Raw genomic sequence first — 16,370 nt, forward strand, 5'->3', positions numbered from 1 at the left:
GCCAACTACGCCAGAACCGCTTGATGGACACTGCGGAAACACCTGTCGGGCCGGCTGGAACCACATCTCAGACGTGCCAGAAACGTGTTCATGAGATGCTGGAACCACACCCCGAACAGACGGATACCACCTGCCAGAACCGCCTGAACCACCTGCTGAGCACACCGGAACCACCTGCTCGACTCACCGGTACCACCTCCCTGACACGCCAAAATCACCTGCTGGGTATGACAGAACCACTTGGCGGACACTCCGGAATCATCTGCCGGACATGCCGGAACCAGCTCTCAGACACACCAGAACCAAGTGCCGGAGACGCCGGAAGCACCTGCCGAGCATGCCGGAGCCACCTGCTCGACTCGCCAGAAACACCTGCCGGACACGCCAAAATCACCTGCCGGGTATGCCAGAACCACCTGGCGGACACTACGGAATCACCTGCCGCGCATGCCGGAACCACCTCTCAGATGTGCCGGAAGCACGTGCCAGACACGCCGGAAACACCTACCGGACAGACCGGAACCACCTGCCAAGAACGCCGGAGCCACCTGTTCGACTCGCTGGAACCACCTGCCGGACAGGCCAATATCAACTGCTGGCTATGCCAGAACCACCTGGGGGACAGTCCGGGATCACCTGCCAGCCATGGCGGAACCACCTCTCAGACGTACCAAAACCACCTGCCGGAGAAGCTGGAAACACGTCCTGGACAGACTGGAACTACGTGACGGCCATGCCTGAACCACCTGCCGAGCACGGCGGAACCACCTGCCGGACACGCCAAAATCACCTGCGGGCTACGCCAGAACCACTTGGACGACTCTCCGAAATGACCTGCCGGGCATGTTGGAACCACCTCTCAGACGTGCCAGAAGCACGTGGCGGACAGTCAGGAATCACCTGTTGGGCATACGCAACCACCTCTGAGACGTACCAGAGCCGCGTGCCGTGCACGCCGGAACCACCTACTGGAGAGACCGGAATCAACTCTTGGGCATGCCGGAAACACCAGTCAGATGTGCCAGAAACACGTGCCGGAGACGCAGGAAGCACCTGCCGAGCACGTCGCAACCACCTGCTCAACTCGCCTGAACCACCTGCCGGACACGCCAAAATCACCTGCCCGCTACACCAGCACCAATTCGGGGACAAGCCGGAATCACGTGAGGGGCATGCCGGCACAGCCTCTCAGACTGAACCTCGTGCCGGACACCACAGAACCACCTGCCGGACAGACCGGAACCACCTGCCGGACACGCCGGAACCACCGGCTCGACCCGCCGCAACGACCGCTGGACATGCAAAATCACCTGCCGGCTACGCCGGAAACACTTTGCGAAGACTCCGGAGTCACCTGCCGGGCATGCCGGAACCACCTCTCAGATATGCCAGAACCACATGACAATGACCCCGGAAGCACCTGCCGAGCACGCCGGAACCACCTGATCGACTCGCCAGAAACACCTGCCGGACATGCCAAAATCACCTGCCGGGTACGCCAGAACCACCTGGCGGACACTCCGAAACCCCCTGTCGCGCATGCCGGAACCACCTCTCAGATGTGCCGGAAGCACGTGCCAGACACGCCGGAATCACCTACCGGACAGACCGGAACCTCCTGCCGAGCACGCCGGAGCCACCTGTTCGACTCGCTGGAACCACCGGCCGGACAGGCCAATATCAACTGCTGGCTATGCCAGAACCACCTGGGGGACGGTCCGGAATCACCTGCCAGCCATGGCGGAACCACCTCTCAGACGTACCCGAACCACCTGCCGGAGAAGCTTGAAACACGTCCTGGACAGTCTGGAACCACCTGCCGGCCAAGCCTGAACCACCTGCCAAGCACAACGGAACAACCTGCCAGACACGCCAAAATCACCTGCGTGTTATGCCAGAACCACTTGGAGGACTCTCTGGGATGACCTGCCGGGCATGCCGGAACCACCTCTCTGACGTGCCAGAAGCATGTGACCGACAGTCCGGAATCACCTGTTGGGCATGCGCAACCACCTCTGAGACGTACCAGAACCACATGCCGTGCAGGCTGGAACCACCTACCGGACAGACCGGAATCACCTCTCGGGCATGCCGGAACCACCTGTCAGATGTGCCAGAAACACGTGCCGGAGACGCCGGAAGCACCTGCCAAGCATGTTGGAACCACCTGCTCAACTCGCCTGAACCACCTGCCGGACATGCCAAAATCACCTGCCGACTATGCCAGAACCACTTGGCGAACACTCCGGAATCACTTGCCGGGCATGCAGGAACCAGCTCTCAGACATGCCAGAACCCCGTGCCAATGACCCCGGAAGCAACCAGCCGAGCACGCCGGAACCACCTGCTCGACTCGTCAGAACCACCTGCCGATCACGCAAAAATCACCTGCCGGGTATGCCAGAACCACCTGGCGGACACTCCGAAATCACCTGTCGCGCATGCCGGAACCACCTCTCAGACGTGCCGGAAGCACGTGCCGGACACGCCGGAAGCACCTACCGGACAGACCGGAACCACCTGCCGAGCACGCCGTAGCCACCTGTTCGACTCGCTGGAACCACCTGCCGGACATACCAAAATCACCTGCCGACTATGCCAGAACCACTTGGCGAACACTCCGGAATCACTTGCCGGGCATGCAGGAACCACCTCTCAGACATGCCAGAACCCCGTGCCAATGAACCCGGAAGCACCAGCCGAGCACGCCGGAACCACCTGCTCGACTCGCCAGAATGACCTGCCGATCACGCAAAAATCACCTGCCGGCTACGCCACAACCAGTTGGTGAACACTTTGGAATCACCTGCCAGGCTTGCTGGAACCACCTGCCAGTCATGCCAAAATCACCTGCCAACTACGCCAGAACCGCTTGGCGGACATTGCGGAAACACCTGTCGGGCCGGCTGGAACCACATCTCAGACGTGCCAGAAACGTGTTCATGAGATGCTGGAACCACACCCCGAACAGACGGATACCACCTGCCAGAACCGCCTGAACCATCTGCTGAGCACGCCGGAACCACCTGCCCGACTCACCGGTGCCACCTCCCTGACACGCCAAAATCACCTGCAGGGTATGCCAGAACCACTTGGCGGACACTCCGGAATCATCTGCCGGACATGCCGGAACCAGCTCTCAGACACACCAGAACCAAGTGCCGGAGACGCCGGAAGCACCTGCCGAGCATGCCGGAGCCACCTGCTCGACTCGCCAGAAACACCTGCAGGACACGCCAAAATCACCTGCCGGGTACGCCAGAACCACCTGGCGGACACTCCGAAACCCCCTGTCGCGCATGCCGGAACCACTTCTCAGATGTGCCGGAAGCACGTGCCAGACACGCCGGAATCACCTACCGGACAGACCGGAACCTCCTGCCGAGCACGCCGGAGCCACCTGTTCGACTCGCTGGAACCACCTGCCGGACAGGCCAATATCAACTGCTGGCTATGCCAGAACCACCTGGGGGACGGTCCGGAATCGCCTGCCAGCCATGGCGGAACCACCTCTCAGACGTACCAGAACCACCTGCCGGAGAAGCTGGAAACACGTCCTGGACAGTCTGGAACCACCTGCCGGCCAAGCCTGAACCACCTGCCAAGCACAAAGGAACAACCTGCCAGAAACGCCAAAATCACCTGCGTGTTATGCCAGAACCACTTGGAGGACTCTCTGGGATGACCTGCTGGGCATGCCGGAACCACCTCTCAGACGTGCCAGAACCATGTGGCGGACAGTCCGGAATCACCTGTTGGGCATGCGCAACCACCTCTGAGACGTACCAGAACCACATGCCGTGCAGGCTGGAACCACCTACCGGACAGACCGGAATCACCTTTCGGGCATGCCGGAACCACCTGTCAGATGTGCCAGAAACACGTGCCGGAGACGCCGGAAGCACCTGCCAAGCATGTGGCAACCACCTGCTCAACTCGCCTGAACCACCTGCCGGACACGCCAAAATCACCTGCCCGCTACACCAGCACCACTTCGGGGACAAGCCGGAATCACGTGAGGGGCATGCCGGCACAGCCTCTCAGACTGAACCTCGTGCCGGACACCACAGAACCACCTGCCGGACAGACCGGAACCACCTGCCGGACACGCCGGAACCACCGGCTTGTCCCGCTGGAACGACCGCTGGACATGCAAAGTCACCTGTCGGCTATGCCGGAAACACTTGGCGAACACTCCGGAATCACCTGCCGGGCATGCCGGAACCACGTCTCAGATTTGCCAGAACCACGTGCCAATGACCCCGGAAGCACCTGCCGAGCACGCCGGAACCACCTGCTCGACTCGCCAGAGCCACCTGCCGGACACTCAAAAATCACCTGCCGGCTACCCCACAACCAGTTGGGGAACACTTCGGAATCACCTGCCGGGCTTGCTGGAACCACCTGCCGGTCATGCCAAAATCACCTGCCAACTACGCCAGTTCCACTTGGCGGACACTGTGGAAACACCTGTCGGGCCGGCCGGAACCACATCTCAGACGTGACAGAACCATGTGCATGAGATGCTGGAACCACACCCCGAACAGACGGAAAACACCTGCCAGACCCGTCTGAACAACCTGCCGAGCACGCCGGAGCCTCCTGCTCGACTCGCCGGAACCACCTACCTGACATGCCCAAATCACCAGCCGGGTATGCCAGAACCACTTGGCGGAAACTCCGGAATCATCTGCCGGACATGCCGGAACCAGCTCTCAGACACACCAGAACCACGTGCCGGAGACGCCGGAAGCACCTGCCGAGCACGCCGGAGCCACCTGTTCGACTCGCTGGAACCACCTGCCGGACAGGCCAATATCAACTGCTGGCTATGCCAGAACCACCTGGGGGACGGTCCGGAATCGCCTGCCAGCCATGGCGGAACCACCTCTCAGACGTACCAGAACCACCTGCCGGAGAAGCTGGAAGCACGTCCTGGACAGTCTGGAACCACCTGCCAAGCACAACGGAACAACCTGCCAGACACGCCAAAATCACCTGCGTGTTATGCCAGAACCACTTGGAGGACTCTCTGGGATGACCTGCCGGGCATGCCGGAACCACCTCTCTGACGTGCCAGAAGCATGTGACGGACAGTCCGGAATCACCTGTTGGGCATGCGCAACCACCTCTGAGACGTACCAGAACCACATGCCGTGCAGGCTGGAACCACCTACCGGACCGACCGGAATCACCTTTCGGGCATGCCGGAACCACCTGTCAGATGTGCCAGAAACACGTGCCGGAGACGCCGGAAGCACCTGCCAAGCACGTTGGAACCACCTGCTCAACTCGCCTGAACCACCTGCCGGACATGCCAAAATCACCTGCCGACTATGCCAGAACCACTTGGCGAACACTCCGGAATCACTTGCCGGGCATGCAGGAACCACCTCTCAGATATGCCAGAACCCCGTGCCAATGACCCCGGAAGCAACCAGCCGAGCACGCCGGAACCACCTGCTCGACTCGCCAGAACCACCTGCCGATCACGCAAAAATCACCTGCCGGGTATGCCAGAACCACCTGGCGGACACTCCGAAATCACCTGTCGCGCATGCCGGAACCACCTCTCAGACGTGCCGGAAGCACGTGCCGGACACGCCGGAATCGCCTACCGGACAGACCGGAACCACCTGCCGAGCACGCCGGAACCACCTGCTCGACTCGCCAGAACCACCTGCCGATCACGCAAAAATCACCTGCCGGCTACGCCACAACCAGTTGGTGAGCACTTTGGAATCACCTGCCAGGCTTGCTGGAACCACCTGACAGTCATGCCAAAATCACCTGCCAACTACGCCAGAACCGCTTGGCGGACACTGCGGAAACACCTGTCGGGCCGGCTGGAACCACATCTCAGACGTGCCAGAAACGTGTTCATGAGATGCTGGAACCACACCCCGAACAGACGGATACCACCTGCCAGAACCGCCTGAACCACCTGCTGAGCACGCCGGAACCATCTGCTCGACTCACCGGTACCACCTCCCTGACACGCCAAAATCACCTGCTGGGTATGCCAGAACCACTTGGCGGACACTCCGGAATCACCTGTCGAGCATGCCGGAACCACCTCTCAGACGTGCCGGAAGCACGTGCCGGACACGCCGGAATCACCTACCGGACAGACCGGAACCACCTGCCGAGCACGCCGGAGCCACCTGTTCGACTCGCTGGAACCACCTGCCGGACAGGCCAATATCAACTGCTGGCTATGCCAGAACCACCTGGGGGACAGTCCGGGATCACCTGCCAGCCATGGCGGAACCACCTCTCAGACGTACCAGAACCACCTGCCGGAGAAGCTGGAAACACGTCCTGGACAGACTGGAACCACGTGACGGCCATGCCTGAACCACCTGCCGACCAGGACAGAACCACCTGTCGGACACGCCAAAATCACCTGCGGGCTACGGCACAACAACTTGGACGACTCTCCGAAATGACCTGCCGGGCATGTTGGAACCACCTCTCAGACGTGCCAGAAGCACGTGGCGGACACTCCGGAATCACCTGTTGGGCATACGCAACCACCTCTGAGTCGTACCAGAACCACGAGCCGTGCACGCCGGAACCACCTACCGGACAGACCGGAATCAACTTTTGGGCATGCCGGAACCACAAGTCAGATGTGCCAGAAACACGTGCCGGAGACGCAGGAAGCACCTGCCGAGCACGTCGCAACCACCTGCTCAACTCGCCTGAACCACCTGCCGGACGCGCCAAAATCACCTGCCCGCTACACCAGCACCACTTAGGGGACAAGCCGGAATCACGTGAGGGGCATGCCGGCACAGCCTCTCAGACTGAACCTCGTGCCGGACACCACAGAACCACCTGCCGGACAGACCGGAACCACATGCCGGACACGCCGGAACCACCGGCTCGACCCGTCAGAACGACCGCTGGACATGCAAACTCACCTGCCGGCTGCACCGGAAACACTTGCCGAAAACTCCGGAATCACCTGCCGGGCATGCAGGTACCACCTCTCAGACATGCCAGAACCCCGTGCCAATGACCCCGGAAGCACCTGCCGAGCACGCCGCAACCACCTGCTCGACTCGCCAGAACCACCTGCCGATCACGCAAATATCACCTGCCGGCTACGCCACAACCAGTTGGTGAACACTTTGGAATCACCTGCCAGGCTTGCTGGAACCACCTGCCAGTCATGCCAAAATCACCTGCCAACTACGCCAGAACCGCTTGGCGGACACTGCGGAAACACCTGTCGGTCCGGCTGGAACCACATCTCAGACGTGCCAGAAACGTGTTCATGAGATGCTGGAACCACACCCCGAACAGACGGATACCACCTGCCAGAACCGCCTGAACCAACTGCTGAGCACACCGGAACCACCTGCTCGACTCACCGGTACCACCTCCCTGACACGCCAAAATCACCTGCTGGGTATGCCAGAACCACTTGGCGGACACTCCGGAATCATCTGCCGGACATGCCCGAACCAGCTCTCAGACACACCAGAACCAAGTGCCGGAGACGCCGGAAGCACCTGCCGAGCATGCCGGAGCCACCTGCTCGACTCGCCGGAAACACCTGCCGGACACGCCAAAGTCACCTGCCGGGTATGCCAGAATCACCTGGCGGACACTACGGAATCACCTGCCGCGCATGCCGGAACCACCTCTCAGACGTGCCGGAAGCACGTGCCAGACACGCCGGAAACACCTACCGGACAGACCGGAACCACCTGCCGAGCACGCCGGAGCTACCTGTTCGACTCGCTGGAACCACCTGCCGGACAGGCCAATATCAACTGCTGGCTATGCCAGAACCACCTGGGGGACAGTCCGGGATCACCTGCCAGCCATGGCGGAACCACCTCTCAGACGTACCAGAACCACCTGCCGGAGAAGCTGGAAACACGTCCTGGACAGACTGGAACCACGTGACGGCCATGCCTGAACCACCTGCCGACCAGGACAGAACCACCTGTCGGACACGCCAAAATCACCTGCGGGCTACGGCAGAACAACTTGGACGACTCTCCGAAATGACCTGCCGGGCATGTTGGAACCACCTCTCAGACGTGCCAGAAGCACGTGGCGGACAGTCCGGAATCACCTGTTGGGCATACGCAACCACCTCTGACACGTAGCAGAACCACGTGCCGTGCACGCCGGAACCACCAGTCAGATGTGCCAGGAACACGTGCCGGAGACGCCGGAAGCACCTGCCGAGCACGTCACAACCACCTGCTCAACTCGCCTGAACCACCTGCCGGACACGCCAAAATCACCTGCCCGCTACACCAGCACCACTTCGGGGACAAGCCGGAATCACGTGAGGGGCATGCCGGCACAGCCTCTCAGACTGAACCTCGTGCCGGACACCACAGAACCACCTGCCGGACAGACCGGAACCACCTGCCGGACACGCCGGAACCACCGGCTCGACCCGCCGGAACGACCGCTGGACATGCAAAATCACCTGCCGGCCACGCCGGAAACACTTGGCGAACACTCCGGAATCACCTGCCGGGCATGCCGGAACCACCTCTCAGATATGCCAGAACCACGTGCCAATGACCCCGGAAGCACCTGCCGAGCACGCCGGAACCACCTGCTCGACTCGCCAGAACCACCTGCCGGACACGCAAAAATCACCTGCCGGCTACGCCACAACCAGTTGGGGAACACTTTGGAATCACCTGTCGGGCTTGCAGGAACCACCTGCCGGTCATGCCAAAATCACCTGCCAACTACGCCAGAACCGCTTGGCGGACACTGCGGAAACACCTGTCGGGCCGGCTGGAACCACATCTCAGACGTGCCAGAAACGTGTTCATGAGATGCTGGAACCACACCCCGAACAGACGGATACCACCTGCCAGAACCGCCTGAACCACCTGCTGAGCACGCCGGAACCACCTGCTCGACTCACCGGTACCACCTCCCTGACAGGCCAAAATCACCTGCTGGGTATGCCAGAACCACTTGGCGGACACTCCGGAATCATCTGCCGGACATGCCCGAACCAGCTCTCAGACACACCAGAACCAAGTGCCGGAGACGCCGGAAGCACCTGCCGAGCATGCCGGAGCCACCTGCTCGACTCGCCAGAAACACCTGCCGGACATGCCAAAATCACCTGCCGGGTACGCCAGAACCACCTGGCGGACACTCCGAAATCACCTGTCGCACATGTCGGAACCACCTCTCAGACGTGCCGGAAGCACGTGCCGGACACGCCGGAAGCACCTACCGGACAGACCGGAACCACCTGCCGAGCACGCCGTAGCCACCTGTTCGACTCGCTGGAACCACCTGCCGGACATACCAAAATCACCTGCCGACTATGCCAGAACCACTTGGCGAACACTCCGGAATCACTTGCCGGGCATGCAGGAACCACCTCTCAGACATGCCAGAACCCCGTGCCAATGAACCCGGAAGCACCAGCCGAGCACGCCGGAACCACCTGCTCGACTCGCCAGAAACACCTGCCGGACACGCCAAAATCACCTGCCGGGTACGCCAGAACCACCTGGCGGACACTCCGAAACCCCCTGTCGCGCATGCCGGAACCACCTCTCAGATGTGCCGGAAGCACGTGCCAGACACGCCGGAATCACGTACCGGACAGACCGGAACCTCCTGCCGAGCACGCCGGAGCCACCTGTTCGACTCGCTGGAACCACCGGCCGGACAGGCCAATATCAACTGCTGGCTATGCCAGCACCACCTGGGGGACGGTCCGGAATCACCTGCCAGCCATGGCGGAACCACCTCTCAGACGTACCAGAACCACCTGCCGGAGAAGCTGGAAACACGTCCTGGACAGTCTGGAACCACCTGCCGGCCAAGCCTGAACCACCTGCCAAGCACAACGGAACAACCTGCCAGACACGCCAAAATCACCTGCGTGTTATGCCAGAACCACTTGGAGGACTCTCTGGGATGACCTGCCGGGCATGCCGGAACCACCTCTCTGACGTGCCAGAACCATGTGGCGGACAGTCCGGAATCACCTGTTGGGCATGCGCAACCACCTCTGAGACGTACCAGAACCACATGCCGTGCAGGCTGGAACCACCTACCGGACCGACCGGAATCACCTCTCGGGCATGCCGGAACCACCTGTCAGATGTGCCAGAAACACGTGCCGGAGACGCCGGAAGCACCTGCCAAGCACGTTGGAACCACCTGCTCAACTCGCCTGAACCACCTGCCGGACATGCCAAAATCACCTGCCGACTATGCCAGAACCACTTGGCGAACACTCCGGAATCACTTGCCGGGCTTGCAGGAACCACCTCTCAGACATGCCAGAACCCCGTGCCAATGACCCCGGAAGCAACCAGCCGAGCACGCCGGAACCACCTGCTCGACTCGCCAGAACCACCTGCCGATCACGCAAAAATCACCTGCCGGGTATGCCAGAACCACCTGGCGGACACTCCGAAATCACCTGTCGCGCATGCCGGAACCACCTCTCAGACGTGCCGGAAGCACGTGCCGGACACGCCGGAAGCACCTACCGGACAGACCGGAACCACCTGCCGAGCACGCCGTAGCCACCTGTTCGACTCGCTGGAACCACCTGCCGGACATACCAAAATCACCTGCCGACTATGCCAGAACCACTTGGCGAACACTCCGGAATCACTTGCCGGGCATGCAGGAACCACCTCTCAGACATGCCAGAACCCCGTGCCAATGAACCCGGAAGCACCAGCCGAGCACGCCGGAACCACCTGCTCGACTCGCCAGAATGACCTGCCGATCACGCAAAAATCACCTGCCGGCTACGCCACAACCAGTTGGTGAACACTTTGGAATCGCCTGCCAGGCTTGCTGGAACCACCTGCCAGTCATGCCAAAATCACCTGCCAACTACGCCAGAACCGCTTGGCGGACATTGCGGAAACACCTGTCGGGCCGGCTGGAACCACATCTCAGACGTGCCAGAAACGTGTTCATGAGATGCTGGAACCACACCCCGAACAGACGGATACCACCTGCCAGAACCGCCTGAACCATCTGCTGAGCACGCCGGAACCACCTGCCCGACTCACCGGTGCCACCTCCCTGACACGCCAAAATCACCTGCTGGGTATGCCAGAACCACTTGGCGGACACTCCGGAATCATCTGCCGGACATGCCGGAACCAGCTCTCAGACACACCAGAACCAAGTGCCGGAGACGCCGGAAGCACCTGCCGAGCATGCCGGAGCCACCTGCTCGACTCGCCAGAAACACCTGCAGGACACGCCAAAATCACCTGCCGGGTACGCCAGAACCACCTGGCGGACACTCCGAAACCACCTGTCGCGCATGCCGGAACCACCTCTCAGACGTGCCGGAAGCACGTGCCGGACACGCTGGAATCACCTACCGGACAGACCGGAACCACCTGCCGAGCACGCCGGAGCCACCTGTTTGACTCGCTGGAACCACCTGCCGGACAGGCCAATATAAACTGCTGGCTATGCCAGAACCACCTGGGGGATGGTCCGGAATCACCTGCCAGCCATGGCGGAACCACCTCTCAGACGTACCAGAACCACCTGCCGGAGAAGCTGGAAACACGTCCTGGACAGTCTGGAACCACCTGCCGGCCAAGCCTGAACCACCTGCCAAGCACAACGGAACAACCTGCCAGACACGCCAAAATCACCTGCGTGTTATGCCAGAACCACTTGGAGGACTCTCTGGGATGACCTGCCGGGCATGCCGGAACCACCTCTCAGACGTGCCAGAACCATGTGGCGGACAGTCCGGAATCACCTGTTGGGCATGCGCAACCACCTCTGAGACGTACCAGAACCACATGCCGTGCAGGCTGGAACCACCTACCGGACAGACCGGAATCACCTTTCGGGCATGCCGGAACCACCTGTCAGATGTGCCAGAAACACGTGCCGGAGACGCCGGAAGCAACTGCCAAGCACGTTGGAACCACCTGCTCAACTCGCCTGAACCACCTGCCGGACATGCCAAAATCACCTGCCGACTATGCCAGAACCACTTGGCGAACACTCCGGAATCACTTGCCGGGCATGCAGGAACCACCTGTCAGACATGCCAGAACCCCGTGCCAATGACCCCGGAAGCACCAGCCGAGCACGCCGGAACCACCTGCTCGACTCGCCAGAACCACCTGCCGATCACGCAAAAATCACCTGCCGGCCACACCACAACCAGTTGGTGAACACTTTGGAATCACCTGCCAGGCTTGCTGGAACCACCTGCCGGTCATGCCAAAATCACCTGCCAACTACGCCAGAACCGCTTGGCGGACACTGCGGAAACACCTGTCGGGCCGGCTGGAACCACATCTCAGACGTGCCAGAAACGTGTTCATGAGATGCTGGAACCACACCCCGAACAGACGGATACCACCTGCCAGAACCGCCTGAACCACCTGCTGAGCACACCGGAACCACCTGCTCGACTCACCGGTACCACCTCCCTGACACGCCAAAATCACCTGCTGGGTATGCCAGAACCACTTGGCGGACACTCCGGAATCATCTGCCGGACATGCCGGAACCAGCTCTCAGACACACCAGAACCAAGTGCCGGAGACGCCGGAAGCACCTGCCGAGCATGCCGGAGCCACCTGCTCGACTCGCCAGAAACACCTGCCGGACACGCCAAAATCACCTGCCGGGTATGCCAGAACCACCTGGCGGACACTACGGAATCACCTGCCGCGCATGCCGGAACCACCTCTCAGACGTGCCGGAAGCACGTGCCAGACATGCCGGAAACACCTACCGGACAGACCGGAACCACCTGCCAAGAACGCCGGAGCCACCTGTTCGACTCGCTGGAACCACCTGCCGGACAGGCCAATATCAACTGCTGGCTATGCCAGAACCACCTGGGGGACAGTCCGGGATCACCTGCCAGCCATGGCAGAACCACCTCTCAGACGTACCAAAACCACCTGCCGGAGAAGCTGGAAACACGTCCTGGACAGACTGGAACTACGTGACGGCCATGCCTGAACCACCTGCCGAGCACGGCGGAACCACCTGCCGGACACGCCAAAATCACCTGCGGGCTACGCCAGAACCACTTGGACGACTCTCCGAAATGACCTGCCGGGCATGTTGGAACCACCTCTCAGACGTGCCAGAAGCACGTGGCGGACAGTCAGGAATCACCTGTTGGGCATACGCAACCACCTCTGAGACGTACCAGAGCCACGTGCCGTGCACGCCGGAACCACCTACCGGACAAACCGGAATCAACTCTTGGGCATGCCGGAAACACCAGTCAGATGTGCCAGAAACACGTGCCGGAGACGCCGGAAGCACCTGCCGAGCACGCCGGAACCACCTGCTCGACTCGCCAGAGCCACCTGCCGGACACTCAAAAATCACCTGCCGGCTACGCCACAACCAGTTGGGGAACACTTCGGAATCACCTGCCGGGCTTGCTGGAACCACCTGCCGGTCATGCCAAAATCACCTGCCAACTACGCCAGTTCCACTTGGCGGACACTGTGGAAACACCTGTCGGGCCGGCCGGAACCACATCTCAGACGTGACAGAACCATGTGCATGAGATGCTGGAACCACACCCCGAACAGACGGAAAACACCTGCCAGACCCGTCTGAACAACCTGCCGAGCACGCCGGAGCCTCCTGCTCGACTCGCCGGAACCACCTACCTGACATGCCCAAATCACCAGCCGGGTATGCCAGAACCACTTGGCGGAAACTCCGGAATCATCTGCCGGACATGCCGGAACCAGCTCTCAGACACACCAGAACCACGTGCCGGAGACGCCGGAAGCACCTGCCGAGCACGCCGGAGCCACCTGTTCGACTCGCTGGAACCACCTGCCGGACAGGCCAATATCAACTGCTGGCTATGCCAGAACCACCTGGGGGACGGTCCGGAATCGCCTGCCAGCCATGGCGGAACCACCTCTCAGACGTACCAGAACCACCTGCCGGAGAAGCTGGAAACACGTCCTGGACAGTCTGGAACCACCTGCCAAGCACAACGGAACAACCTGCCAGACACGCCAAAATCACCTGCGTGTTATGCCAGAACCACTTGGAGGACTCTCTGGGATGACCTGCCGGGCATGCCGGAACCACCTCTCTGACGTGCCAGAAGCATGTGACGGACAGTCCGGAATCACCTGTTGGGCATGCGCAACCACCTCTGAGACGTACCAGAACCACATGCCGTGCAGGCTGGAACCACCTACCGGACAGACCGGAATCACCTTTCGGGCATGCCGGAACCACCTGTCAGATGTGCCAGAAACACGTGCCGGAGACGCCGGAAGCACCTGCCAAGCACGTTGGAACCACCTGCTCAACTCGCCTGAACCACCTGCCGGACATGCCAAAATCACCTGCCGACTATGCCAGAACCACTTGGCGAACACTCCGGAATCACTTGCCGGGCATGCAAGAACCACCTCTCAGACATGCCAGAACCCCGTGCCAATGACCCCGGAAGCAACCAGCCGAGCACGCCGGAACCACCTGCTCGACTCGCCAGAACCACCTGCCGATCACGCAAAAATCACCTGCCGGGTATGCCAGAACCACCTGGCGGACACTCCGAAATCACCTGTCGCGCATGCCGGAACCACCTCTCAGACGTGCCGGAAGCACGTGCCGGACACGCCGGAAGCACCTACCGGACAGACCGGAACCACCTGCCGAGCACGCCGGAACCACCTGCTCGACTCGCCAGAACCACCTGCCGATCACGCAAAAATCACCTGCCGGCTACGCCACAACCAGTTGGTGAACACTTTGGAATCACCTGCCAGGCTTGCTGGAACCACCTGCCAGTCATGCCAAAATCACCTGCCAACTACGCCAGAACCGCTTGGCGGACACTGCGGAAACACCTGTCGGGCCGGCTGGAACCACATCTCAGACGTGCCAGAAACGTGTTCATGAGATGCTGGAACCACACCCCGAACAGACGGATACCACCTGCCAGAACCGCCTGAACCACCTGCTGAGCACGCCGGAACCACCTGCTCGACTCACCGGTACCACCTCCCTGACACGCCAAAATCACCTGCTGGGTATGCCAGAACCACTTGGCGGACACTCCGGAATCACCTGTCGCGCATGCCGGAACCACCTCTCAGACGTGCCGGAAGCACGTGCCGGACACGCCGGAATCACCTACCGGACAGACCGGAACCACCTGCCGAGCACGCCGGAGCCACCTGTTCGACTCGCTGGAACCACCTGCCGGACAGGCCAATATCAACTGCTGGCTATGCCAGAACCACCTGGGGGACAGTCCAGGATCACCTGCCAGCCATGGCGGAACCACCTCTCAGACGTACCAGAACCACCTGCCGGAGAAGCTGGAAACACGTCCTGGACAGACTGGAACCACGTGACGGCCATGCCTGAACCACCTGCCGACCAGGACAGAACCACCTGTCGGACACGCCAAAATCACCTGCGGGCTACGGCACAACAACTTGGACGACTCTCCGAAATGACCTGCCGGGCATGTTGGAACCACCTCTCAGACGTGCCAGAAGCACGTGGCGGACACTCCGGAATCACCTGTTGGGCATACGCAACCACCTCTGAGTCGTACCAGAACCACGAGCCGTGCACGCCGGAACCACCTACCGGACAGACCGGAATCAACTTTTGGGCATGCCGGAACCACAAGTCAGATGTGCCAGAAACACGTGCCGGAGACGCAGGAAGCACCTGCCGAGCACGTCGCAACCACCTGCTCAACTCGCCAGAACCACCTGCCGGACGCGCCAAAATCACCTGCCCGCTACACCAGCACCACTTAGGGGACAAGCCGGAATCACGTGAGGGGCATGCCGGCACAGCCTCTCAGACTGAACCTCGTGCCGGACACCACAGAACCACCTGCCGGACAGACCGGAACCACCTGCCGGACACGCCGGAACCACCGGCTCGACCCGTCAGAACGACCGCTGGACATGCAAACTCACCTGCCGGCTGCACCGGAAACACTTGCCGAAAACTCCGGAATCACCTGCCGGGCATGCCGGAACCACCTCTCAGATATGTCAGAACCACGTGCCAATGACCCCGGAAGCACCTGCCGAGCACGCCGGAACCACCTGCTCGAATCGCCAGAACCACCTGCCGGACACGCAAAAATCACCTGCCGGCTACGCCACAACCAGTTGGGGAACACTTCGGAATCACCTGCCGGGCTTGCTGGAACCACCTGCCGGTCATGCCAAAATCACCTGCCAACTACGCCAGTACCACTTGGCGGACACTGTGGAAACACCTGTCGGGCCGGCCGGAACCACATCTCAGACGTGCCAGAACCATGTGCATGAGATGCTGGAACCACACCCCGAACAGACGGAAAACACCTGCCAGACCCGTCTGAACAACCT

Source organism: Equus caballus, chromosome 25 (genome assembly GCF_041296265.1).
Source record: "Equus caballus isolate H_3958 breed thoroughbred chromosome 25, TB-T2T, whole genome shotgun sequence".
In the NCBI taxonomy this organism is placed as follows: Eukaryota; Metazoa; Chordata; class Mammalia; order Perissodactyla; family Equidae; genus Equus; species Equus caballus.